Raw genomic sequence first — 6,133 nt, forward strand, 5'->3', positions numbered from 1 at the left:
TTGGCCACTTGCCTTTATCCTTGAACAATATACCTTAAATGTGTGTGTGTATATTATACACACACACACACACATATATCTCATATCAGCACCTATAGAGTCTCTTTATTTTTTATAGTTTTATTTTTATTTTGAGTCTATTTTTAAAAAAGCTGCATGGTGTTTCTCCTACTGATGGACATTTAACTTTATTTACAATGTAACACAAGTATATTTCAGTTAAAGTGGATCTCCATGGCTTTTTCTGACCTCTGGGTTCATTATCCAGCTTTTGTTTCTTATATTTATCCATTTTGAAAAGATTTAATGAGGTTCCAGTGTGGCTTCTGTTACACCCTGGGCAATGCTATGCTGATACTTGTCCTCCAGTGCCTTAAAAAGCTATCGTTCATCTTGAGAACTACATTTTACCATTGCCTTCATGTCGGCTTTCGAATAGTCTACGTGTTCAAGTGTGCTGTCAAATTAGGGGAAAAAATGTATATATATAGACACACACACACACACACACACACACACACACACACGGCTGACTTACTTGTTTACAGACTTGGCCGAGAGCCTGATTTAGAGTACCATGTACCTGCCGGCTCCATCTATCAGCGCTTTACTGCCCCCAATCTTGATGAGATCCTCTGGACAAGTGGTTCTAAGACTCTTCCCCGTAAGCCATCCCTCCTGATTCCTTTATTCCAGTTTTCTCCTTTTTATCCCCTTGAGGCTGCCAAGTTCCTATTCTCTTCTGCTTCTAAGAAGCCCCTTCCTGTAGGCCTAGAGACCCCCTTCTTCTGCCTTCCTTAGAGTTTCTTGTTGAGTTGAATGCGTGGGAGGTACAGAGACACTTCAACTACAGATAACGTACATCCCAGAGGTGCCCTTTGTCCCTGTGACACGGAAGAACTCCTGATAACCTCTGGCTGGAACATGGATTTACTTTCCTGTGATTATCAAAAATGCATTGATTGTATTCTAGGATGACATTAGCTCTGCAGTTCACCTGTTTATGGGATGCTCAGGCTCCCTTGGAGGTGCCTGCAAACCCAACCCTCTTTGTCATATTGTTTTTCTGGGAAAATGTGTTCCAAGTTCCCAGTAATTTAGTTGTCAATGTCTATTTTGGAATAGAGCCCATTTGTAAGCTGAAAATAGGCTTATTCTTTTTTTTTTTTTTAAATTTTATTGGAGTATAGTTAATTTACAATGTTGTGTTGGTTTCAGGTGTACAGCAAAGTGATTCAGTTATACATATACATATATTCATTTTCAGATTCTGCTCTCATATAGCTCATCACAGAATACTGAGTAGAGTTTCCTGTGCTATACAGTAGGTCCTTGTTGGTTATCTAGCTTATATATAGTAGTGTGTGAATTTTAATCCCAAGCTCCTGATTCATCCCTTCCCCCAACCCCACGTTTCCCCTTTGGTAACCATACGTTTGATTTTGATATCTGTAAAGTCTGCTTCTGTTTTTTAAATAAGTTCATGTGTATCATTTAAAAAAATTAGGTTCCATGTATGAGTGATATCATATGATATTTGTCTTTCTCTGTCTGGCTTACTTCACTTCGTACAATAATCTCTAGGTCCATCCATGTTGGTGCAAATGATATTATTTTGTTCTCTTTTTTGGCTGAGTAATATTCCACTGTGTATATGGACCACATCTTCTTTATCCATTCCTCTGTCAATGGACATTTTTTTTCTAAAACATATCTTTTTTTTTTCACATGAAAAGCTATAAAATAAGTATCTTGGTGATATAACTCAAAATTTATTGATAAGAAATCATAGGTGTAGATATGGAAGGACTTCTTGACGGTTACAGAAACTAGTTAGTGTTTGAATCACTACGTTCAGCTATTGAATCATTAGGCAACCAGTCTGTAAAATAGAATACCTAGATAAAGACACTCACTCAGCTCATGTGCACATACACAGCTCCTGGGCGGCCATCACTTGTGATGTGTATCTTGTAGTGGTTGGAATTGGAGGGGATGACAAAGTGGATAGGCCAGTAATAAATATTTCTTACATTAACGGGAACTTTCTCTCTCTCTGTTTTAAAGTAAGGGATGATCCTCAAGAACAATATTATGAAAGGATGCTCATTGGCTATTGCTGGTGTGTGGCGATGGTATTGGTCTTATCTTGTTGTCTCCAACTAAACCTGCCCACATGGACATCATCCAAAACCATGGGAAAGATAAACATAGGAAGAAAAACCCAATTGGGAAAATTCTCCCTGGGGAATATATAAAAAGAAAACCACAACAATGAATGTTCTAAAGAGTGAAAAACAGTAATTAAAAAAAAAAAAACAGATGCAGACCGGCAGGCTGGCACCCAGAGAGAATCATAAGTAATAGAATGAGGGTGTTCAGGTGGGAATTTCTAAGGATTAGGAACTGAGGCTCTGTTAGGTGGACTCGTTTTAAAATCTAAGCTTTCTCAATAAGGTGTTTTCACCCCTCTGTCTTCTTTTCTTTTTGAAAACAAAACATGTAAAAGGTCTTCAATCAGGGTGGGGTAGGGTAGCTGCAGTTTTTGAAATGTCAGGGGATGTATTTGTCAAAAACGGATGTGGTATTTGGATTTTTTTTTTTTATGTTAAGTACCAGTAGGTTGATATGAAAAGGACAGTACATTGATTGTAGGTCACACACTGTTATAGGCTGAATGATGTCTCCCCCAAAATTCAAAATTCAAAAATATGTTGAAGTCCAAACATCAAGTACTTCAGAATATCATTGTAATTGGAGACAGGTCATTAAAGAGGTAATTCAGAGACTTCCCTGGTGATCCAGTGGTTAAGACTCTGAGCTTCCATGGCAGGGGGCACAGTTTTGATCCCTGGTCGGGGAAGATCCTGCATGCCACGCAGCACGGTGCAGCCAAAAAAAAAAAAACAGGTAATTCAGTAAAAATGGGGCCATTAGAGTGGGCTCTCATCCAATACAACTAGTGTAGGAAATTTTGAGACAGACATGCCCAGAGGGAAAACAGCTTGAAGACACTGGGAAAGGCAGCCGTCCATGAGCCAGGGAGACAGGCCTGGAGCTGATCCTTCCTGCACAGGAACCAACCCTGCAACACCTTGATCTTGGAATTTTAGTATCCAGAACTGTGAGAAAATAAATTTCTATTGTTTAAGCCACCGAGTCTGTGATACCTTGTTATGACAGTCCTAGCAAGCAGATACGCTGATAATACCCCAATCCTTAGAATCGGGGAGAAAACAAAACAGGACATTCAGCTTTTTGGAGAGTTAAAAATGGGCAGCTGACAATCGATGAGGCAATGTTCCCAGAAACCCAAAAGGCCGGTTGCGAGTTCCAATAAATTTCTAATCTTAAACCCAAACTGGCCACCAAAGGAAGCGGCTGATGGGCAGTACGTGAAGTTATAGTTTGATATGCTGGTGTTCCAAGGACCAGAAAAGGGCTAGGTGAAATAATTGAGCTCATTTTCAGCTCAATTTGACATTTGAGGTTTGTAAAATACTCTTCTGTGAAATAGACCATTTCCTTCCACATCCATGGGAAGTTTATAATTAGAACACCCTGGGGAACTTCTTCTATTAATTGTTGCATACCTGGAATAGGACAAAAGAGAGTGTAGGTAAAACATTCACTGAAATCATTGTTTTTGCTTCTGTCAGTTATAAATGCTTTATGGCCTTGGGCACTACAGAGCCTTTATGGAGCCAAGACAATAGGGGCTTCTGGAAGCGTGTGAACTTGAGAACCCTGCAGGGTGTGGGGAGAGCAGAGCTTGAGGCCAAGAAGACATTCTGTCCAGAGCACAAAAGTAGTATATAGAACACTCCTCCCACCCCTGCCCCAACTCCCAGAACTGGGTGGGTAACCTTGAAGATTTCAAAGGGAAAAAAAAGAATATTTTGCAGGAAAATTGAAGCTTTTTCCTTCTTCTTTAAAACTGTCCTCTCAAACATAAGGTTTTCCAATCACCAGCAGTTTCTTGACCCCAGCCTGAATTCTGGTGCACTGGGTAGGGGCCTGGATTCTAGAAGCAGGCTGCCTGCATTCACATCGCATCTTGTTACCAGCTGTGTGAGCTTGAACCAGGACCACAGCCTGTAAGCTTCAGTTTCATCATCTATGAAATGGGAATACTAATGCAGTACATTTGTTGTGTGGAATGAGACAGTCTGGGTGGAGCACTCAGCACAGGGTCTGTCCTGTAGGAAGTACTAAAAAATAGTAGCTCTTATCATTCAGGCTTTTTTTTTTTTTTTTACGTTATTAAAAATATTTATTACAAGCAAATTCCTTTTCCCATATTCAAAAAAAATATGACTGGAAATATTGAGATGGCACCTGGGTTAAACCAATTCCCAGGTCCTTATCAAGTAAGGGATCAATAAAGGAAAAGATACCTTGGAACTTAAAATTAGGGAAGCCTATACACAATTCAGATGGGGGCAAAGAGAAAAACCAAAATAAAGTCATATCGTTTGCATTTTACAGCCTTTAATTAAGCACATAAAACTGTACTGTTTAGTATATTTCTCCATGAACTTTTTGTGAAATTCAGATCGCAGCTTATCATTTACAAATCTTTTGTCTTTCTTCTGACCATCAACTCCTTTTGCACAGTTCTTGAGAACGACATCATCATCCCACCTTCTTTTAACTTTGAAATTGGCCTGAGGCTGGGATGGGCCAGTGAGATTAAGGAGAGGGTTTACACACTCAGACTGTTTTCCATACGAATCCTTTCTTCTTCAGCCTTTTGCTCTTGCTTCTTCCTGGCCTGCTTTTCAGCTCTTTCTTTTTAAATTTTTTCCAGCTCTGCAAGAAGAGCTGCGGTAACACCATCATCACTCTCCTCTTCAAAATCTCCATCTTCATCTTCCTTATGTGTTAGAGGGTCGTCTGCATCGAGGTTGGCAGCGGGAATCTGGTCCAACCGAGGCTTCTTTGACACTGAAGAGGAGGTTGTATGTTCTTGGGTTGGCAGATCTCTGTTTTTTTCTCTTGCAGAAGCTCTCTCTCTCTCCCAACTCTCTCCTGAAGTCACGGTTCCTAACCTCTTCAGGGGCATCCTGAGTGGTCTGTCTATATTTTACCTTTGTGTGAGAGGGTAGGTCTCTGCTTGAATATCGCTTTGAGAGTTGGCTCAAATCAGCTTCTGCTTTTCCTCTCCCGCCTCTTGAAGGTTCAAAAGTTGGCCTAGCTGCCGTTGTCATCTTTTATGAGTCTGTTTTCCTGCTGCCGCTCGCTTTGGCCGAGCTCTGATGCAGAGGCCTCCGGAGATCATACAGACGTCCTTATAACTGCATTCAGGCTTTAAGAATGGTTCTGTGTGAGGATAGTGAGGTGGGTACAGTTCTCCCATGGAATTTAGACTCAAGTGTTTGACACTGTGGAAGTCAATGTGCTCTGCTACCAGTCCTGTTCTGGCCTTATGCTGATACTATAGAGGAGGTGGAACTTCGTGTATTTTCGTTTTGGTAACTATCCCGTACCTAAATATAGAAGTTTGATATGGGTAATAAAATAATATCAAAGTGAATGTAGTCATGTGCCTCTGTACAGTTCTAAGGGAGAGATCAGATCAGGCTCCGAATTAGATCAGGCTTCCAAGTTCAACTTGGAAAAGTGAAAAGTTGACCGCTTAAAAAAAATTATTTTATTGAAGTATAGTTGACTTACAATGTTGTGTTAATTTCTGCTGTACAGCAAAGTGATTCAGTTACACACGCATGTACATTCTTTTTCATATTCTTTTCCATTATGGTTTATCATGGGATGTTGGATATAGTTTCCCGTGCGATACAGGAGGAACTTATTGTTTATCCATTCTATATAAAATGGTTTGCATCTTTAATCCCAAACTCCCAATCCATCCCTCCCCTACATCTTGCCCCCCTTGGCCAAAAAGTTGACCAATTTGATCCCCTTATAGGTCGCCTGGGACACAGTGTCCAGGATGGTGCTGGTTGTGGGACAGGGGCTCCCTGAGCTCTTGTGAATTGTTTGGTTGATATCTTAGATGAGTCTGAAAGCACGAGAGTTTTGTGCAGCGCAGAGTCACGGGGAAGGCATCAGAAGAATTAGGGGAGGCAATAATCTGGTGGTGGTTCGTGGTTTTTCTAGATTTTCCAACACT

At 40.6% G+C, this 6,133-nt stretch overlaps 1 pseudogene; it reads right to left on the reverse strand.

The window, feature by feature from the left end:
• Nucleotides 1–4,466: 4,466 nt before the first annotated feature.
• LOC130854858 (spliceosome-associated protein CWC15 homolog) lies at nt 4,467–5,210 on the reverse strand (annotated as a pseudogene).
• Nucleotides 5,211–6,133: the final 923 nt, after the last annotated feature.

The sequence above is a fragment of the Hippopotamus amphibius genome, chromosome 6 (assembly GCF_030028045.1).
Source record: "Hippopotamus amphibius kiboko isolate mHipAmp2 chromosome 6, mHipAmp2.hap2, whole genome shotgun sequence".
Lineage (NCBI taxonomy): Eukaryota > Metazoa > Chordata > Mammalia > Artiodactyla > Hippopotamidae > Hippopotamus > Hippopotamus amphibius.